At 50.1% G+C, this 17,069-nt stretch overlaps 29 non-coding genes across 29 annotated transcripts; all 29 read left to right on the forward strand.

Moving 5' to 3' along the window:
• Window positions 1–655: 655 nt before the first annotated feature.
• On the forward strand, window positions 656–727 carry Trnat-cgu (transfer RNA threonine (anticodon CGU)). Its single transcript has one exon. It is a non-coding gene; the product is annotated as a tRNA-Thr (tRNA).
• Window positions 728–1,030: 303 nt separating this feature from the next.
• Window positions 1,031–1,104, forward strand: Trnan-guu (transfer RNA asparagine (anticodon GUU)). The gene has a single exon. It is a non-coding gene; the product is annotated as a tRNA-Asn (tRNA).
• Window positions 1,105–1,793: 689 nt separating this feature from the next.
• Trnat-cgu (transfer RNA threonine (anticodon CGU)) lies at window positions 1,794–1,865 on the forward strand. Its single transcript has one exon. It is a non-coding gene; the product is annotated as a tRNA-Thr (tRNA).
• A 303-nt stretch (window positions 1,866–2,168) lies between these two features.
• Trnan-guu (transfer RNA asparagine (anticodon GUU)) lies at window positions 2,169–2,242 on the forward strand. Its single transcript has one exon. It is a non-coding gene; the product is annotated as a tRNA-Asn (tRNA).
• A 797-nt stretch (window positions 2,243–3,039) lies between these two features.
• On the forward strand, window positions 3,040–3,111 carry Trnat-cgu (transfer RNA threonine (anticodon CGU)). Its single transcript has one exon. It is a non-coding gene; the product is annotated as a tRNA-Thr (tRNA).
• A 303-nt stretch (window positions 3,112–3,414) lies between these two features.
• Window positions 3,415–3,488, forward strand: Trnan-guu (transfer RNA asparagine (anticodon GUU)). Its single transcript has one exon. It is a non-coding gene; the product is annotated as a tRNA-Asn (tRNA).
• A 689-nt stretch (window positions 3,489–4,177) lies between these two features.
• On the forward strand, window positions 4,178–4,249 carry Trnat-cgu (transfer RNA threonine (anticodon CGU)). Its single transcript has one exon. It is a non-coding gene; the product is annotated as a tRNA-Thr (tRNA).
• Window positions 4,250–4,552: 303 nt separating this feature from the next.
• Window positions 4,553–4,626, forward strand: Trnan-guu (transfer RNA asparagine (anticodon GUU)). Its single transcript has one exon. It is a non-coding gene; the product is annotated as a tRNA-Asn (tRNA).
• A 689-nt stretch (window positions 4,627–5,315) lies between these two features.
• Trnat-cgu (transfer RNA threonine (anticodon CGU)) lies at window positions 5,316–5,387 on the forward strand. The gene has a single exon. It is a non-coding gene; the product is annotated as a tRNA-Thr (tRNA).
• A 303-nt stretch (window positions 5,388–5,690) lies between these two features.
• Window positions 5,691–5,764, forward strand: Trnan-guu (transfer RNA asparagine (anticodon GUU)). Its single transcript has one exon. It is a non-coding gene; the product is annotated as a tRNA-Asn (tRNA).
• A 689-nt stretch (window positions 5,765–6,453) lies between these two features.
• Window positions 6,454–6,525, forward strand: Trnat-cgu (transfer RNA threonine (anticodon CGU)). Its single transcript has one exon. It is a non-coding gene; the product is annotated as a tRNA-Thr (tRNA).
• A 303-nt stretch (window positions 6,526–6,828) lies between these two features.
• On the forward strand, window positions 6,829–6,902 carry Trnan-guu (transfer RNA asparagine (anticodon GUU)). Its single transcript has one exon. It is a non-coding gene; the product is annotated as a tRNA-Asn (tRNA).
• Window positions 6,903–7,591: 689 nt separating this feature from the next.
• Window positions 7,592–7,663, forward strand: Trnat-cgu (transfer RNA threonine (anticodon CGU)). Its single transcript has one exon. It is a non-coding gene; the product is annotated as a tRNA-Thr (tRNA).
• Window positions 7,664–7,966: 303 nt separating this feature from the next.
• Window positions 7,967–8,040, forward strand: Trnan-guu (transfer RNA asparagine (anticodon GUU)). The gene has a single exon. It is a non-coding gene; the product is annotated as a tRNA-Asn (tRNA).
• A 689-nt stretch (window positions 8,041–8,729) lies between these two features.
• On the forward strand, window positions 8,730–8,801 carry Trnat-cgu (transfer RNA threonine (anticodon CGU)). Its single transcript has one exon. It is a non-coding gene; the product is annotated as a tRNA-Thr (tRNA).
• A 303-nt stretch (window positions 8,802–9,104) lies between these two features.
• Trnan-guu (transfer RNA asparagine (anticodon GUU)) lies at window positions 9,105–9,178 on the forward strand. The gene has a single exon. It is a non-coding gene; the product is annotated as a tRNA-Asn (tRNA).
• Window positions 9,179–9,867: 689 nt separating this feature from the next.
• Window positions 9,868–9,939, forward strand: Trnat-cgu (transfer RNA threonine (anticodon CGU)). The gene has a single exon. It is a non-coding gene; the product is annotated as a tRNA-Thr (tRNA).
• A 303-nt stretch (window positions 9,940–10,242) lies between these two features.
• Trnan-guu (transfer RNA asparagine (anticodon GUU)) lies at window positions 10,243–10,316 on the forward strand. Its single transcript has one exon. It is a non-coding gene; the product is annotated as a tRNA-Asn (tRNA).
• A 689-nt stretch (window positions 10,317–11,005) lies between these two features.
• Window positions 11,006–11,077, forward strand: Trnat-cgu (transfer RNA threonine (anticodon CGU)). The gene has a single exon. It is a non-coding gene; the product is annotated as a tRNA-Thr (tRNA).
• Window positions 11,078–11,380: 303 nt separating this feature from the next.
• Trnan-guu (transfer RNA asparagine (anticodon GUU)) lies at window positions 11,381–11,454 on the forward strand. The gene has a single exon. It is a non-coding gene; the product is annotated as a tRNA-Asn (tRNA).
• Window positions 11,455–12,143: 689 nt separating this feature from the next.
• Window positions 12,144–12,215, forward strand: Trnat-cgu (transfer RNA threonine (anticodon CGU)). Its single transcript has one exon. It is a non-coding gene; the product is annotated as a tRNA-Thr (tRNA).
• A 303-nt stretch (window positions 12,216–12,518) lies between these two features.
• Window positions 12,519–12,592, forward strand: Trnan-guu (transfer RNA asparagine (anticodon GUU)). Its single transcript has one exon. It is a non-coding gene; the product is annotated as a tRNA-Asn (tRNA).
• A 689-nt stretch (window positions 12,593–13,281) lies between these two features.
• Window positions 13,282–13,353, forward strand: Trnat-cgu (transfer RNA threonine (anticodon CGU)). The gene has a single exon. It is a non-coding gene; the product is annotated as a tRNA-Thr (tRNA).
• Window positions 13,354–13,656: 303 nt separating this feature from the next.
• On the forward strand, window positions 13,657–13,730 carry Trnan-guu (transfer RNA asparagine (anticodon GUU)). Its single transcript has one exon. It is a non-coding gene; the product is annotated as a tRNA-Asn (tRNA).
• Window positions 13,731–14,419: 689 nt separating this feature from the next.
• On the forward strand, window positions 14,420–14,491 carry Trnat-cgu (transfer RNA threonine (anticodon CGU)). The gene has a single exon. It is a non-coding gene; the product is annotated as a tRNA-Thr (tRNA).
• Window positions 14,492–14,794: 303 nt separating this feature from the next.
• On the forward strand, window positions 14,795–14,868 carry Trnan-guu (transfer RNA asparagine (anticodon GUU)). The gene has a single exon. It is a non-coding gene; the product is annotated as a tRNA-Asn (tRNA).
• A 689-nt stretch (window positions 14,869–15,557) lies between these two features.
• On the forward strand, window positions 15,558–15,629 carry Trnat-cgu (transfer RNA threonine (anticodon CGU)). The gene has a single exon. It is a non-coding gene; the product is annotated as a tRNA-Thr (tRNA).
• A 303-nt stretch (window positions 15,630–15,932) lies between these two features.
• Window positions 15,933–16,006, forward strand: Trnan-guu (transfer RNA asparagine (anticodon GUU)). Its single transcript has one exon. It is a non-coding gene; the product is annotated as a tRNA-Asn (tRNA).
• A 689-nt stretch (window positions 16,007–16,695) lies between these two features.
• Window positions 16,696–16,767, forward strand: Trnat-cgu (transfer RNA threonine (anticodon CGU)). The gene has a single exon. It is a non-coding gene; the product is annotated as a tRNA-Thr (tRNA).
• The last annotated feature ends 302 nt before the right edge of the window (window positions 16,768–17,069 follow it).

Consider the following 17,069-nt stretch of genomic DNA (forward strand, 5'->3'; position numbering starts at 1 on the left):
GGCCCTACACAGACGTTCTGCTGTTTTCCTTTTTATTCGTCATGTGTGACACTGCAGTAGAGTGACGCCCACCACAAAAGACGTATTCTTTACATTCAATTTCAGCGTATACGTCGCGAGTGCCATATGACAGGGCCTGTCTCTCGATGTCGATTTGTATTTGGTGTCTCTTAAGTGTCGGTCTGCAGTAGGCCGCTGTTGGCCGAGCGACGTGCAGTCGCCTTACATGAAGCCCCATGGGCAACGCCAGCGCCACTGTGGACAACAGCATACTGTAGCCAGAGAGAGGAGCCGAAAGGCGCATTTCGCAGTCGAGCCACGCTATCCGCCTTACATGAAGCCCCATGGGCAACGCCAGCGCCACTGTGGACAACAGCATACTGTAGCCAGAGAGAGGAGCCGAAAGGCGCATTTCGCATTCGAGCCACGCTATCCCACAAGCTGTGCACTAGGTCAGGATTGCGGAGACCGCAAACTTTTGCTGGCCCGAAGCTCGTCGTCGATCGTAAGGGCGAAACATTCAAGAGATTTGGAAAACGGCAATTTGGACAACCCCAGCAGCAGCTGTGTGCCAAATCCGATATCTGGTCGAGGGCTGCAAGATTCAGTATGATGAAGTAACAATTTGGGGATAGCTCACAATAGCTAAGCTGCCGCCTTCTTAGCTCAGTGGTAGAGCACTGGTCTCGTAAACCAGGGGTCGTGAGTTCGAACCTCACAGAAGGCATTCATTTTTTACACCTTCCTGCAAGGAGCGGAGCTATCTCGAGCAACATCTAACACATGGCAGTACACTGAATGAAAGGGATGTTCTACAACCTATGACAAGTATTCTACTGGCCTCGGAGGTTTTCTGAATTCATAGGCAGAACATTGGTTTGTATGCATTTTGTAGTATAATGTCATGCTTGGCGATGTCATTCGTTTACGAGCCTTGCTACAGTGTGCATGCACGTTATCCATGTGAAGAGGCGTAAGCAAATGCTACCACTCGCGTTGATATACAGAGCGCAAGGGAGCCAAAGTCAAGGCCTCCGGGGCGCAATCGGCTAGCGCGTTCGGCTGTTAACCGAAAGGTTGGTGGTTCGAGCCCACCCGGGGGCGAAATCGTTTTAACCGGCACCGAGGTGAGGACATACGTCAACTTTGTTAGAGATGCACAGCTAGTGTGACAATTTGGCTGTGTTTGAGTGATGCCACAGAGCCTTATACACATTCAGCCAGGTGACACTGTAGGTAAAAACATGGCCCTACACAGACGTTCTGCTGTTTTCCTTTTTATTCGTCATGTGTGACACTGCAGTAGAGTGACGCCCACCACAAAAGACGTATTCTTTACATTCAATTTCAGCGTATACGTCGCGAGTGCCATATGACAGGGCCTGTCTCTCGATGTCGATTTGTATTTGGTGTCTCTTAAGTGTCGGTCTGCAGTAGGCCGCTGTTGGCCGAGCGACGTGCAGTCGCCTTACATGAAGCCCCATGGGCAACGCCAGCGCCACTGTGGACAACAGCATACTGTAGCCAGAGAGAGGAGCCGAAAGGCGCATTTCGCAGTCGAGCCACGCTATCCCACAAGCTGTGCACTAGGTCAGGATTGCGCAGACCGCAAACTTTTGCTGGCCCGAAGCTCGTCGTCGATCGTAAGGGCGAAACATTCAAGAGATTTGGAAAACGGCAATTTGGACAACCCCAGCAGCAGCTGTGTGCCAAATCCGATATCTGGTCGAGGGCTGCAAGATTCAGTATGATGAAGTAACAATTTGGGGATAGCTCACAATAGCTAAGCTGCCGCCTTCTTAGCTCAGTGGTAGAGCACTGGTCTCGTAAACCAGGGGTCGTGAGTTCGAACCTCACAGAAGGCATTCATTTTTTACACCTTCCTGCAAGGAGCGGAGCTATCTCGAGCAACATCTAACACATGGCAGTACACTGAATGAAAGGGATGTTCTACAACCTATGACAAGTATTCTACTGGCCTCGGAGGTTTTCTGAATTCATAGGCAGAACATTGGTTTGTATGCATTTTGTAGTATAATGTCATGCTTGGCGATGTCATCCGTTTACGAGCCTCGCTACAGTGTGCATGCACGTTATCCATGTGAAGAGGCGTAAGCAAATGCTGCCACTCGCGTTGATATACAGAGCGCAAGGAAGCCAAAGTCAAGGCCTCCGTGGCGCAATCGGCTAGCGCGTTCGGCTGTTAACCGAAAGGTTGGTGGTTCGAGCCCACCCGGGGGCGAAATCGTTTTAACCGGCACCGAGGTGAGGACATACGTCAACTTTGTTAGAGATGCACAGCTAGTGTGACAATTTGGCTGTGTTTGAGTGATGCCACAGAGCCTTATACACATTCAGCCAGGTGACACTGTAGGTAAAAACATGGCCCTACACAGACGTTCTGCTGTTTTCCTTTTTATTCGTCATGTGTGACACTGCAGTAGAGTGACGCCCACCACAAAAGACGTATTCTTTACATTCAATTTCAGCGTATACGTCGCGAGTGCCATATGACAGGGCCTGTCTCTCGATGTCGATTTGTATTTGGTGTCTCTTAAGTGTCGGTCTGCAGTAGGCCGCTGTTGGCCGAGCGACGTGCAGTCGCCTTACATGAAGCCCCATGGGCAACGCCAGCGCCACTGTGGACAACAGCATACTGTAGCCAGAGAGAGGAGCCGAAAGGCGCATTTCGCAGTCGAGCCACGCTATCCGCCTTACATGAAGCCCCATGGGCAACGCCAGCGCCACTGTGGACAACAGCATACTGTAGCCAGAGAGAGGAGCCGAAAGGCGCATTTCGCATTCGAGCCACGCTATCCCACAAGCTGTGCACTAGGTCAGGATTGCGCAGACCGCAAACTTTTGCTGGCCCGAAGCTCGTCGTCGATCGTAAGGGCGAAACATTCAAGAGATTTGGAAAACGGCAATTTGGACAACCCCAGCAGCAGCTGTGTGCCAAATCCGATATCTGGTCGAGGGCTGCAAGATTCAGTATGATGAAGTAACAATTTGGGGATAGCTCACAATAGCTAAGCTGCCGCCTTCTTAGCTCAGTGGTAGAGCACTGGTCTCGTAAACCAGGGGTCGTGAGTTCGAACCTCACAGAAGGCATTCATTTTTTACACCTTCCTGCAAGGAGCGGAGCTATCTCGAGCAACATCTAACACATGGCAGTACACTGAATGAAAGGGATGTTCTACAACCTATGACAAGTATTCTACTGGCCTCGGAGGTTTTCTGAATTCATAGGCAGAACATTGGTTTGTATGCATTTTGTAGTATAATGTCATGCTTGGCGATGTCATTCGTTTACGAGCCTCGCTACAGTGTGCATGCACGTTATCCATGTGAAGAGGCGTAAGCAAATGCTACCACTCGCGTTGATATACAGAGCGCAAGGGACCCAAAGTCAAGGCCTCCGGGGCGCAATCGGCTAGCGCGTTCGGCTGTTAACCGAAAGGTTGGTGGTTCGAGCCCACCCGGGGGCGAAATCGTTTTAACCGGCACCGAGGTGAGGACATACGTCAACTTTGTTAGAGATGCACAGCTAGTGTGACAATTTGGCTGTGTTTGAGTGATGCCACAGAGCCTTATACACATTCAGCCAGGTGACACTGTAGGTAAAAACATGGCCCTACACAGACGTTCTGCTGTTTTCCTTTTTATTCGTCATGTGTGACACTGCAGTAGAGTGACGCCCACCACAAAAGACGTATTCTTTACATTCAATTTCAGCGTATACGTCGCGAGTGCCATATGACAGGGCCTGTCTCTCGATGTCGATTTGTATTTGGTGTCTCTTAAGTGTCGGTCTGCAGTAGGCCGCTGTTGGCCGAGCGACGTGCAGTCGCCTTACATGAAGCCCCATGGGCAACGCCAGCGCCACTGTGGACAACAGCATACTGTAGCCAGAGAGAGGAGCCGAAAGGCGCATTTCGCAGTCGAGCCACGCTATCCCACAAGCTGTGCACTAGGTCAGGATTGCGCAGACCGCAAACTTTTGCTGGCCCGAAGCTCGTCGTCGATCGTAAGGGCGAAACATTCAAGAGATTTGGAAAACGGCAATTTGGACAACCCCAGCAGCAGCTGTGTGCCAAATCCGATATCTGGTCGAGGGCTGCAAGATTCAGTATGATGAAGTAACAATTTGGGGATAGCTCACAATAGCTAAGCTGCCGCCTTCTTACCTCAGTGGTAGAGCACTGGTCTCGTAAACCAGGGGTCGTGAGTTCGAACCTCACAGAAGGCATTCATTTTTTACACCTTCCTGCAAGGAGCGGAGCTATCTCGAGCAACATCTAACACATGGCAGTACACTGAATGAAAGGGATGTTCTACAACCTATGACAAGTATTCTACTGGCCTCGGAGGTTTTCTGAATTCATAGGCAGAACATTGGTTTGTATGCATTTTGTAGTATAATGTCATGCTTGGCGATGTCATTCGTTTACGAGCCTCGCTACAGTGTGCATGCACGTTATCCATGTGAAGAGGCGTAAGCAAATGCTACCACTCGCGTTGATATACAGAGCGCAAGGGAGCCAAAGTCAAGGCCTCCGGGGCGCAATCGGCTAGCGCGTTCGGCTGTTAACCGAAAGGTTGGTGGTTCGAGCCCACCCGGGGGCGAAATCGTTTTAACCGGCACCGAGGTGAGGACATACGTCAACTTTGTTAGAGATGCACAGCTAGTGTGACAATTTGGCTGTGTTTGAGTGATGCCACAGAGCCTTATACACATTCAGCCAGGTGACACTGTAGGTAAAAACATGGCCCTACACAGACGTTCTGCTGTTTTCCTTTTTATTCGTCATGTGTGACACTGCAGTAGAGTGACGCCCACCACAAAAGACGTATTCTTTACATTCAATTTCAGCGTATACGTCGCGAGTGCCATATGACAGGGCCTGTCTCTCGATGTCGATTTGTATTTGGTGTCTCTTAAGTGTCGGTCTGCAGTAGGCCGCTGTTGGCCGAGCGACGTGCAGTCGCCTTACATGAAGCCCCATGGGCAACGCCAGCGCCACTGTGGACAACAGCATACTGTAGCCAGAGAGAGGAGCCGAAAGGCGCATTTCGCAGTCGAGCCACGCTATCCCACAAGCTGTGCACTAGGTCAGGATTGCGCAGACCGCAAACTTTTGCTGGCCCGAAGCTCGTCGTCGATCGTGAGGGCGAAACATTCAAGAGATTTGGAAAACGGCAATTTGGACAACCCCAGCAGCAGCTGTGTGCCAAATCCGATATCTGATCGAGGGCTGCAAGATTCAGTATGATGAAGTAACAATTTGGGGATAGCTCACAAACGCTAAGCTGCCGCCTTCTTAGCTCAGTGTTAGAGCACTGGTCTCGTAAACCAGGGGTCGTGAGTTCGAACCTCACAGAAGGCATTCACTTTTTACACCTTCCTGCAAGGAGCGGAGCTATCTCGAGCAACATCTAACACATGGCAGTACACTGAATGAAAGGGATGTTCTACAACCTATGACAAGTATTCTACTGGCCTCAGAGGTTTTCTGAATTCATAGGCAGAACATTGGTTTGTATGCATTTTGTAGTATAATGTCATGCTTGGCGATGTCATTCGTTTACGAGCCTCGCTACAGTGTGCATGCACGTTATCCATGTGAAGAGGCGTAAGCAAATGCTACCACTCTCGTTGATATACAGAGCGCAAGGGAGCCAAAGTCAAGGCCTCCGTGGCGCAATCGGCTAGCGCGTTCGGCTGTTAACCGAAAGGTTGGTGGTTCGAGCCCACCCGGGGGCGAAATCGTTTTAACGGGCACCGAGGTGAGGACATACGTCAACTTTGTTAGAGATGCACAGCTAGTGTGACAATTTGGCTGTGTTTGAGTGATGCCACAGAGCCTTATACACATTCAGCCAGGTGACACTGTAGGTAAAAACATGGCCCTACACAGACGTTCTGCTGTTTTCCTTTTTATTCGTCATGTGTGACACTGCAGTAGAGTGACGCCCACCACAAAAGACGTATTCTTTACACTCAATTTCAGCGTATACGTCGCGAGTGCCATATGACAGGGCCTGTCTCTCGATGTCGATTTGTATTTGGTGTCTCTTAAGTGTCGGTCTGCAGTAGGCCGCTGTTGGCCGAGCGACGTGCAGTCGCCTTACATGAAGCCCCATGGGCAACGCCAGCGCCACTGTGGACAACAGCATACTGTAGCCAGAGAGAGGAGCCGAAAGGCGCATTTCGCAGTCGAGCCACGCTATCCCACAAGCTGTGCACTAGGTCAGGATTGCGCAGACCGCAAACTTTTGCTGGCCCGAAGCTCGTCGTCGATCGTGAGGGCGAAACATTCAAGAGATTTGGAAAACGGCAATTTGGACAACCCCAGCAGCAGCTGTGTGCCAAATCCGATATCTGATCGAGGGCTGCAAGATTCAGTATGATGAAGTAACAATTTGGGGATAGCTCACAAACGCTAAGCTGCCACCTTCTTAGCTCAGTGGTAGAGCACTGGTCTCGTAAACCAGGGGTCGTGAGTTCGAACCTCACAGAAGGCATTCATTTTTTACACCTTCCTGCAAGGAGCGGAGCTATCTCGAGCAACATCTAACACATGGCAGTACACTGAATGAAAGGGATGTTCTACAACCTATGACAAGTATTCTACTGGCCTCAGAGGTTTTCTGAATTCATAGGCAGAACATTGGTTTGTATGCATTTTGTAGTATAATGTCATGCTTGGCGATGTCATTCGTTTACGAGCCTCGCTACAGTGTGCATGCACGTTATCCATGTGAAGAGGCGTAAGCAAATGCTACCACTCGCGTTGATATACAGAGCGCAAGGGAGGCAAAGTCAAGGCCTCCGTGGCGCAATCGGCTAGCGCGTTCGGCTGTTAACCGAAAGGTTGGTGGTTCGAGCCCACCCGGGGGCGAAATCGTTTTAACCGGCACCGAGGTGAGGACATACGTCAACTTTGTTAGAGATGCACAGCTAGTGTGACAATTTGGCTGTGTTTGAGTGATGCCACAGAGCCTTATACACATTCAGCCAGGTGACACTGTAGGTAAAAACATGGCCCTACACAGACGTTCTGCTGTTTTCCTTTTTATTCGTCATGTGTGACACTGCAGTAGAGTGACGCCCACCACAAAAGACGTATTCTTTACATTCAATTTCAGCGTATACGTCGCGAGTGCCATATGACAGGGCCTGTCTCTCGATGTCGATTTGTATTTGGTGTCTCTTAAGTGTCGGTCTGCAGTAGGCCGCTGTTGGCCGAGCGACGTGCAGTCGCCTTACATGAAGCCCCATGGGCAACGCCAGCGCCACTGTGGACAACAGCATACTGTAGCCAGAGAGAGGAGCCGAAAGGCGCATTTCGCAGTCGAGCCACGCTATCCCACAAGCTGTGCACTAGGTCAGGATTGCGCAGACCGCAAACTTTTGCTGGCCCGAAGCTCGTCGTCGATCGTAAGGGCGAAACATTCAAGAGATTTGGAAAACGGCAATTTGGACAACCCCAGCAGCAGCTGTGTGCCAAATCCGATATCTGGTCGAGGGCTGCAAGATTCAGTATGATGAAGTAACAAATTGGGGATAGCTCACAAAAGCTAAGCTGCCGCCTTCTTAGCTCAGTGGTAGAGCACTGGTCTCGTAAACCAGGGGTCGTGAGTTGGAACCTCACAGAAGGCATTCATTTCTTACACCTTCCTGCAAGGAGCGGAGCTATCTCGAGCAACATCTAACACATGGCAGTACACTGAATGAAAGGGATGTTCTACAACCTATGACAAGTATTCTACTGGCCTCAGAGGTTTTCTGAATTCATAGGCAGAACATTGGTTTGTATGCATTTTGTAGTATAATGTCATGCTTGGCGATGTCATTCGTTTACGAGCCTCGCTACAGTGTGCATGCACGTTATCCATGTGAAGAGGCGTAAGCAAATGCTACCACTCGCGTTGATATACAGAGCGCAAGGGAGCCAAAGTCAAGGCCTCCGTGGCGCAATCGGCTAGCGCGTTCGGCTGTTAACCGAAAGGTTGGTGGTTCGAGCCCACCCGGCGGCGAAATCGTTTTAACCGGCACCGAGGTGAGGACATACGTCAACTTTGTTAGAGATGCACAGCTAGTGTGACAATTTGGCTGTGTTTGAGTGATGCCACAGAGCCTTATACACATTCAGCCAGGTGACACTGTAGGTAAAAACATGGCCCTACACAGACGTTCTGCTGTTTTCCTTTTTATTCGTCATGTGTGACACTGCAGTAGAGTGACGCCCACCACAAAAGACGTATTCTTTACATTCAATTTCAGCGTATACGTCGCGAGTGCCATATGACAGGGCCTGTCTCTCGATGTCGATTTGTATTTGGTGTCTCTTAAGTGTCGGTCTGCAGTAGGCCGCTGTTGGCCGAGCGACGTGCAGTCGCCTTACATGAAGCCCCATGGGCAACGCCAGCGCCACTGTGGACAACAGCATACTGTAGCCAGAGAGAGGAGCCGAAAGGCGCATTTCGCAGTCGAGCCACGCTATCCCACAAGCTGTGCACTAGGTCAGGATTGCGCAGACCGCAAACTTTTGCTGGCCCGAAGCTCGTCGTCGATCGTAAGGGCGAAACATTCAAGAGATTTGGAAAACGGCAATTTGGACAACCCCAGCAGCAGCTGTGTGCCAAATCCGATATCTGGTCGAGGGCTGCAAGATTCAGTTTGATGAAGTAACAAATTGGGGATAGCTCACAAAAGCTAAGCTGCCGCCTTCTTAGCTCAGTGGTAGAGCACTGGTCTCGTAAACCAGGGGTCGTGAGTTCGAACCTCACAGAAGGCATTCATTTTTTACACCTTCCTGCAAGGAGCGGAGCTATCTCGAGCAACATCTAACACATGGCAGTACACTGAATGAAAGGGATGTTCTACAACCTATGACAAGTATTCTACTGGCCTCAGAGGTTTTCTGAATTCATAGGCAGAACATTGGTTTGTATGCATTTTGTAGTATAATGTCATGCTTGGCGATGTCATTCGTTTACGAGCCTCGCTACAGTGTGCATGCACGTTATCCATGTGAAGAGGCGTAAGCAAATGCTACCACTCGCGTTGATATACAGAGCGCAAGGGTGCCAAAGTCAAGGCCTCCGTGGCGCAATCGGCTAGCGCGTTCGGCTGTTAACCGAAAGGTTGGTGGTTCGAGCCCACCCGGGGGCGAAGTCGTTTTAACCGGCACCGAGGTGAGGACATACGTCAACTTTGTTAGAGATGCACAGCTAGTGTGACAATTTGGCTGTGTTTGAGTGATGCCACAGAGCCTTATACACATTCAGCCAGGTGACACTGTAGGTAAAAACATGGCCCTACACAGACGTTCTGCTGTTTTCCTTTTTATTCGTCATGTGTGACACTGCAGTAGAGTGACGCCCACCACAAAAGACGTATTCTTTACATTCAATTTCAGCGTATACGTCGCGAGTGCCATATGACAGGGCCTGTCTCTCGATGTCGATTTGTATTTGGTGTCTCTTAAGTGTCGGTCTGCAGTAGGCCGCTGTTGGCCGAGCGACGTGCAGTCGCCTTACATGAAGCCCCATGGGCAACGCCAGCGCCACTGTGGACAACAGCATACTGTAGCCAGAGAGAGGAGCCGAAAGGCGCATTTCGCAGTCGAGCCACGCTATCCCACAAGCTGTGCACTAGGTCAGGATTGCGCAGACCGCAAACTTTTGCTGGCCCGAAGCTCGTCGTCGATCGTAAGGGCGAAACATTCAAGAGATTTGGAAAACGGCAATTTGGACAACCCCAGCAGCAGCTGTGTGCCAAATCCGATATCTGGTCGAGGGCTGCAAGATTCAGTTTGATGAAGTAACAAATTGGGGATAGCTCACAAAAGCTAAGCTGCCGCCTTCTTAGCTCAGTGGTAGAGCACTGGTCTCGTAAACCAGGGGTCGTGAGTTCGAACCTCACAGAAGGCATTCATTTTTTACACCTTCCTGCAAGGAGCGGAGCTATCTCGAGCAACATCTAACACATGGCAGTACACTGAATGAAAGGGATGTTCTACAACCTATGACAAGTATTCTACTGGCCTCAGAGGTTTTCTGAATTCATAGGCAGAACATTGGTTTGTATGCATTTTGTAGTATAATGTCATGCTTGGCGATGTCATTCGTTTACGAGCCTCGCTACAGTGTGCATGCACGTTATCCATGTGAAGAGGCGTAAGCAAATGCTACCACTCGCGTTGATATACAGAGCGCAAGGGTGCCAAAGTCAAGGCCTCCGTGGCGCAATCGGCTAGCGCGTTCGGCTGTTAACCGAAAGGTTGGTGGTTCGAGCCCACCCGGGGGCGAAATCGTTTTAACCGGCACCGAGGTGAGGACATACGTCAACTTTGTTAGAGATGCACAGCTAGTGTGACAATTTGGCTGTGTTTGAGTGATGCCACAGAGCCTTATACACATTCAGCCAGGTGACACTGTAGGTAAAAACATGGCCCTACACAGACGTTCTGCTGTTTTCCTTTTTATTCGTCATGTGTGACACTGCAGTAGAGTGACGCCCACCACAAAAGACGTATTCTTTACATTCAATTTCAGCGTATACGTAGCGAGTGCCATATGACAGGGCCTGTCTCTCGATGTCGATTTGTATTTGGTGTCTCTTAAGTGTCGGTCTGCAGTAGGCCGCTGTTGGCCGAGCGACGTGCAGTCGCCTTACATGAAGCCCCATGGGCAACGCCAGCGCCACTGTGGACAACAGCATACTGTAGCCAGAGAGAGGAGCCGAAAGGCGCATTTCGCAGTCGAGCCACGCTATCCCACAAGCTGTGCACTAGGTCAGGATTGCGCAGACCGCAAACTTTTGCTGGCCCGAAGCTCGTCGTCGATCGTAAGGGCGAAACATTCAAGAGATTTGGAAAACGGCAATTTGGACAACCCCAGCAGCAGCTGTGTGCCAAATCCGATATCTGGTCGAGGGCTGCAAGATTCAGTTTGATGAAGTAACAAATTGGGGATAGCTCACAAAAGCTAAGCTGCCGCCTTCTTAGCTCAGTGGTAGAGCACTGGTCTCGTAAACCAGGGGTCGTGAGTTCGAACCTCACAGAAGGCATTCATTTTTTACACCTTCCTGCAAGGAGCGGAGCTATCTCGAGCAACGTCTAACACATGGCAGTACACTGAATGAAAGGGATGTTCTACAACCTATGACAAGTATTCTACTGGCCTCAGAGGTTTTCTGAATTCATAGGCAGAACATTGGTTTGTATGCATTTTGTAGTATAATGTCATGCTTGGCGATGTCATTCGTTTACGAGCCTCGCTACAGTGTGCATGCACGTTATCCATGTGAAGAGGCGTAAGCAAATGCTACCACTCGCGTTGATATACAGAGCGCAAGGGAGCCAAAGTCAAGGCCTCCGGGGCGCAATCGGCTAGCGCGTTCGGCTGTTAACCGAAAGGTTGGTGGTTCGAGCCCACCCGGGGGCGAAATCGTTTTAACCGGCACCGAGGTGAGGACATACGTCAACTTTGTTAGAGATGCACAGCTAGTGTGACAATTTGGCTGTGTTTGAGTGATGCCACAGAGCCTTATACACATTCAGCCAGGTTACACTGTAGGTAAAAACATGGCCCTACACAGACGTTCTGCTGTTTTCCTTTTTATTCGTCATGTGTGACACTGCAGTAGAGTGACGCCCACCACAAAAGACGTATTCTTTACATTCAATTTCAGCGTATACGTCGCGAGTGCCATATGACAGGGCCTGTCTCTCGATGTCGATTTGTATTTGGTGTCTCTTAAGTGTCGGTCTGCAGTAGGCCGCTGTTGGCCGAGCGACGTGCAGTCGCCTTACATGAAGCCCCATGGGCAACGCCAGCGCCACTGTGGACAACAGCATACTGTAGCCAGAGAGAGGAGCCGAAAGGCGCATTTCGCAATCGAGCCACGCTATCCCACAAGCTGTGCACTAGGTCAGGATTGCGCAGACCGCAAACTTTTGCTGGCCCGAAGCTCGTCGTCGATCGTAAGGGCGAAACATTCAAGAGATTTGGAAAACGGCAATTTGGACAACCCCAGCAGCAGCTGTGTGCCAAATCCGATATCTGGTCGAGGGCTGCAAGATTCAGTATGATGAAGTAACAAATTGGGGATAGCTCAGAAAAGCTAAGCTGCCGCCTTCTTAGCTCAGTGGTAGAGCACTGGTCTCGTAAACCAGGGGTCGTGAGTTCGAACCTCACAGAAGGCATTCATTTTTTACACCTTCCTGCAAGGAGCGGAGCTATCTCGAGCAACATCTAACACATGGCAGTACACTGAATGAAAGGGATGTTCTACAACCTATGACAAGTATTCTACTGGCCTCAGAGGTTTTCTGAATTCATAGGCAGAACATTGGTTTGTATGCATTTTGTAGTATAATGTCATGCTTGGCGATGTCATTCGTTTACGAGCCTCGCTACAGTGTGCATGCACGTTATCCATGTGAAGAGGCGTAAGCAAATGCTACCACTCGCGTTGATATACAGAGCGCAGGGGAGCCAAAGTCAAGGCCTCCGTGGCGCAATCGGCTAGCGCGTTCGGCTGTTAACCGAAGGGTTGGTGGTTCGAGCCCACACGGGGGCGAAATCGTTTTAACCGGCACCGAGGTGAGGACATACGTCAACTTTGTTAGAGATGCACAGCTAGTGTGACAATTTGGCTGTGTTTGAGTGATGCCACAGAGCCTTATACACATTCAGCCAGGTGACACTGTAGGTAAAAACATGGCCCTACACAGACGTTCTGCTGTTTTCCTTTTTATTCGTCATGTGTGACACTGCAGTAGAGTGACGCCCACCACAAAAGACGTATTCTTTACATTCAATTTCAGCGTATACGTCGCGAGTGCCATATGACAGGGCCTGTCTCTCGATGTCGATTTGTATTTGGTGTCTCTTAAGTGTCGGTCTGCAGTAGGCCGCTGTTGGCCGAGCGACGTGCAGTCGCCTTACATGAAGCCCCATGGGCAACGCCAGCGCCACTGTGGACAACAGCATACTGTAGCCAGAGAGAGGAGCCGAAAGGCGCATTTCGCAGTCGAGCCACGCTATCCCACAAGCTGTGCACTAGGTCAGGATTGCGCAGACCGCAAACTTTTGCTGGCCCGAAGCTCGTCGTCGATCGTAAGGGCGAAACATTCAAGAGATTTGGAAAACGGCAATTTGGACAACCCCAGCAGCAGCTGTGTGCCAAATCCGATATCTGGTCGAGGGCTGCAAGATTCAGTTTGATGAAGTAACAAATTGGGGATAGCTCACAAAAGCTAAGCTGCCGCCTTCTTAGCTCAGTGGTAGAGCACTGGTCTCGTAAACCAGGGGTCGTGAGTTCGAACCTCACAGAAGGCATTCATTTTTTACACCTTCCTGCAAGGAGCGGAGCTATCTCGAGCAACATCTAACACATGGCAGTACACTGAATGAAAGGGATGTTCTACAACCTATGACAAGTATTCTACTGGCCTCAGAGGTTTTCTGAATTCATAGGCAGAACATTGGTTTGTATGCATTTTGTAGTATAATGTCATGCTTGGCGATGTCATTCGTTTACGAGCCTCGCTACAGTGTGCATGCACGTTATCCATGTGAAGAGGCGTAAGCAAATGCTACCACTCGCGTTGATATACAGAGCGCAAGGGTGCCAAAGTCAAGGCCTCCGTGGCGCAATCGGCTAGCGCGTTCGGCTGTTAACCGAAAGGTTGGTGGTTCGAGCCCACCCGGGGGCGAAATCGTTTTAACCGGCACCGAGGTGAGGACATACGTCAACTTTGTTAGAGATGCACAGCTAGTGTGACAATTTGGCTGTGTTTGAGTGATGCCACAGAGCCTTATACACATTCAGCCAGGTGACACTGTAGGTAAAAACATGGCCCTACACAGACGTTCTGCTGTTTTCCTTTTTATTCGTCATGTGTGACACTGCAGTAGAGTGACGCCCACCACAAAAGACGTATTCTTTACATTCAATTTCAGCGTATACGTAGCGAGTGCCATATGACAGGGCCTGTCTCTCGATGTCGATTTGTATTTGGTGTCTCTTAAGTGTCGGTCTGCAGTAGGCCGCTGTTGGCCGAGCGACGTGCAGTCGCCTTACATGAAGCCCCATGGGCAACGCCAGCGCCACTGTGGACAACAGCATACTGTAGCCAGAGAGAGGAGCCGAAAGGCGCATTTCGCAGTCGAGCCACGCTATCCCACAAGCTGTGCACTAGGTCAGGATTGCGCAGACCGCAAACTTTTGCTGGCCCGAAGCTCGTCGTCGATCGTAAGGGCGAAACATTCAAGAGATTTGGAAAACGGCAATTTGGACAACCCCAGCAGCAGCTGTGTGCCAAATCCGATATCTGGTCGAGGGCTGCAAGATTCAGTTTGATGAAGTAACAAATTGGGGATAGCTCACAAAAGCTAAGCTGCCGCCTTCTTAGCTCAGTGGTAGAGCACTGGTCTCGTAAACCAGGGGTCGTGAGTTCGAACCTCACAGAAGGCATTCATTTTTTACACCTTCCTGCAAGGAGCGGAGCTATCTCGAGCAACATCTAACACATGGCAGTACACTGAATGAAAGGGATGTTCTACAACCTATGACAAGTATTCTACTGGCCTCAGAGGTTTTCTGAATTCATAGGCAGAACATTGGTTTGTATGCATTTTGTAGTATAATGTCATGCTTGGCGATGTCATTCGTTTACGAGCCTCGCTACAGTGTGCATGCACGTTATCCATGTGAAGAGGCGTAAGCAAATGCTACCACTCGCGTTGATATACAGAGCGCAAGGGTGCCAAAGTCAAGGCCTCCGTGGCGCAATCGGCTAGCGCGTTCGGCTGTTAACCGAAAGGTTGGTGGTTCGAGCCCACCCGGGGGCGAAATCGTTTTAACCGGCACCGAGGTGAGGACATACGTCAACTTTGTTAGAGATGCACAGCTAGTGTGACAATTTGGCTGTGTTTGAGTGATGCCACAGAGCCTTATACACATTCAGCCAGGTGACACTGTAGGTAAAAACATGGCCCTACACAGACGTTCTGCTGTTTTCCTTTTTATTCGTCATGTGTGACACTGCAGTAGAGTGACGCCCACCACAAAAGACGTATTCTTTACATTCAATTTCAGCGTATACGTAGCGAGTGCCATATGACAGGGCCTGTCTCTCGATGTCGATTTGTATTTGGTGTCTCTTAAGTGTCGGTCTGCAGTAGGCCGCTGTTGGCCGAGCGACGTGCAGTCGCCTTACATGAAGCCCCATGGGCAACGCCAGCGCCACTGTGGACAACAGCATACTGTAGCCAGAGAGAGGAGCCGAAAGGCGCATTTCGCAGTCGAGCCACGCTATCCCACAAGCTGTGCACTAGGTCAGGATTGCGCAGACCGCAAACTTTTGCTGGCCCGAAGCTCGTCGTCGATCGTAAGGGCGAAACATTCAAGAGATTTGGAAAACGGCAATTTGGACAACCCCAGCAGCAGCTGTGTGCCAAATCCGATATCTGGTCGAGGGCTGCAAGATTCAGTTTGATGAAGTAACAAATTGGGGATAGCTCACAAAAGCTAAGCTGCCGCCTTCTTAGCTCAGTGGTAGAGCACTGGTCTCGTAAACCAGGGGTCGTGAGTTCGAACCTCACAGAAGGCATTCATTTTTTACACCTTCCTGCAAGGAGCGGAGCTATCTCGAGCAACGTCTAACACATGGCAGTACACTGAATGAAAGGGATGTTCTACAACCTATGACAAGTATTCTACTGGCCTCAGAGGTTTTCTGAATTCATAGGCAGAACATTGGTTTGTATGCATTTTGTAGTATAATGTCATGCTTGGCGATGTCATTCGTTTACGAGCCTCGCTACAGTGTGCATGCACGTTATCCATGTGAAGAGGCGTAAGCAAATGCTACCACTCGCGTTGATATACAGAGCGCAAGGGAGCCAAAGTCAAGGCCTCCGGGGCGCAATCGGCTAGCGCGTTCGGCTGTTAACCGAAAGGTTGGTGGTTCGAGCCCACCCGGGGGCGAAATCGTTTTAACCGGCACCGAGGTGAGGACATACGTCAACTTTGTTAGAGATGCACAGCTAGTGTGACAATTTGGCTGTGTTTGAGTGATGCCACAGAGCCTTATACACATTCAGCCAGGTTACACTGTAGGTAAAAACATGGCCCTACACAGACGTTCTGCTGTTTTCCTTTTTATTCGTCATGTGTGACACTGCAGTAGAGTGACGCCCACCACAAAAGACGTATTCTTTACATTCAATTTCAGCGTATACGTCGCGAGTGCCATATGACAGGGCCTGTCTCTCGATGTCGATTTGTATTTGGTGTCTCTTAAGTGTCGGTCTGCAGTAGGCCGCTGTTGGCCGAGCGACGTGCAGTCGCCTTACATGAAGCCCCATGGGCAACGCCAGCGCCACTGTGGACAACAGCATACTGTAGCCAGAGAGAGGAGCCGAAAGGCGCATTTCGCAGTCGAGCCACGCTATCCCACAAGCTGTGCACTAGGTCAGGATTGCGCAGACCGCAAACTTTTGCTGGCCCGAAGCTCGTCGTCGATCGTAAGGGCGAAACATTCAAGAGATTTGGAAAACGGCAATTTGGACAACCCCAGCAGCAGCTGTGTGCCAAATCCGATATCTGGTCGAGGGCTGCAAGATTCAGTATGATGAAGTAACAAATTGGGGATAGCTCAGAAAAGCTAAGCTGCCGCCTTCTTAGCTCAGTGGTAGAGCACTGGTCTCGTAAACCAGGGGTCGTGAGTTCGAACCTCACAGAAGGCATTCATTTTTTACACCTTCCTGCAAGGAGCGGAGCTATCTCGAGCAACATCTAACACATGGCAGTACACTGAATGAAAGGGATGTTCTACAACCTATGACAAGTATTCTACTGGCCTCAGAGGTTTTCTGAATTCATAGGCAGAACATTGGTTTGTATGCATTTTGTAGTATAATGTCATGCTTGGCGATGTCATTCGTTTACGAGCCTCGCTACAGTGTGCATGCACGTTATCCATGTGAAGAGGCGTAAGCAAATGCTACCACTCGCGTTGATATACAGAGCGCAGGGGAGCCAAAGTCAA

Source organism: Schistocerca serialis, chromosome 6 (assembly GCF_023864345.2).
Source record: "Schistocerca serialis cubense isolate TAMUIC-IGC-003099 chromosome 6, iqSchSeri2.2, whole genome shotgun sequence".
In the NCBI taxonomy this organism is placed as follows: Eukaryota; Metazoa; Arthropoda; class Insecta; order Orthoptera; family Acrididae; genus Schistocerca; species Schistocerca serialis.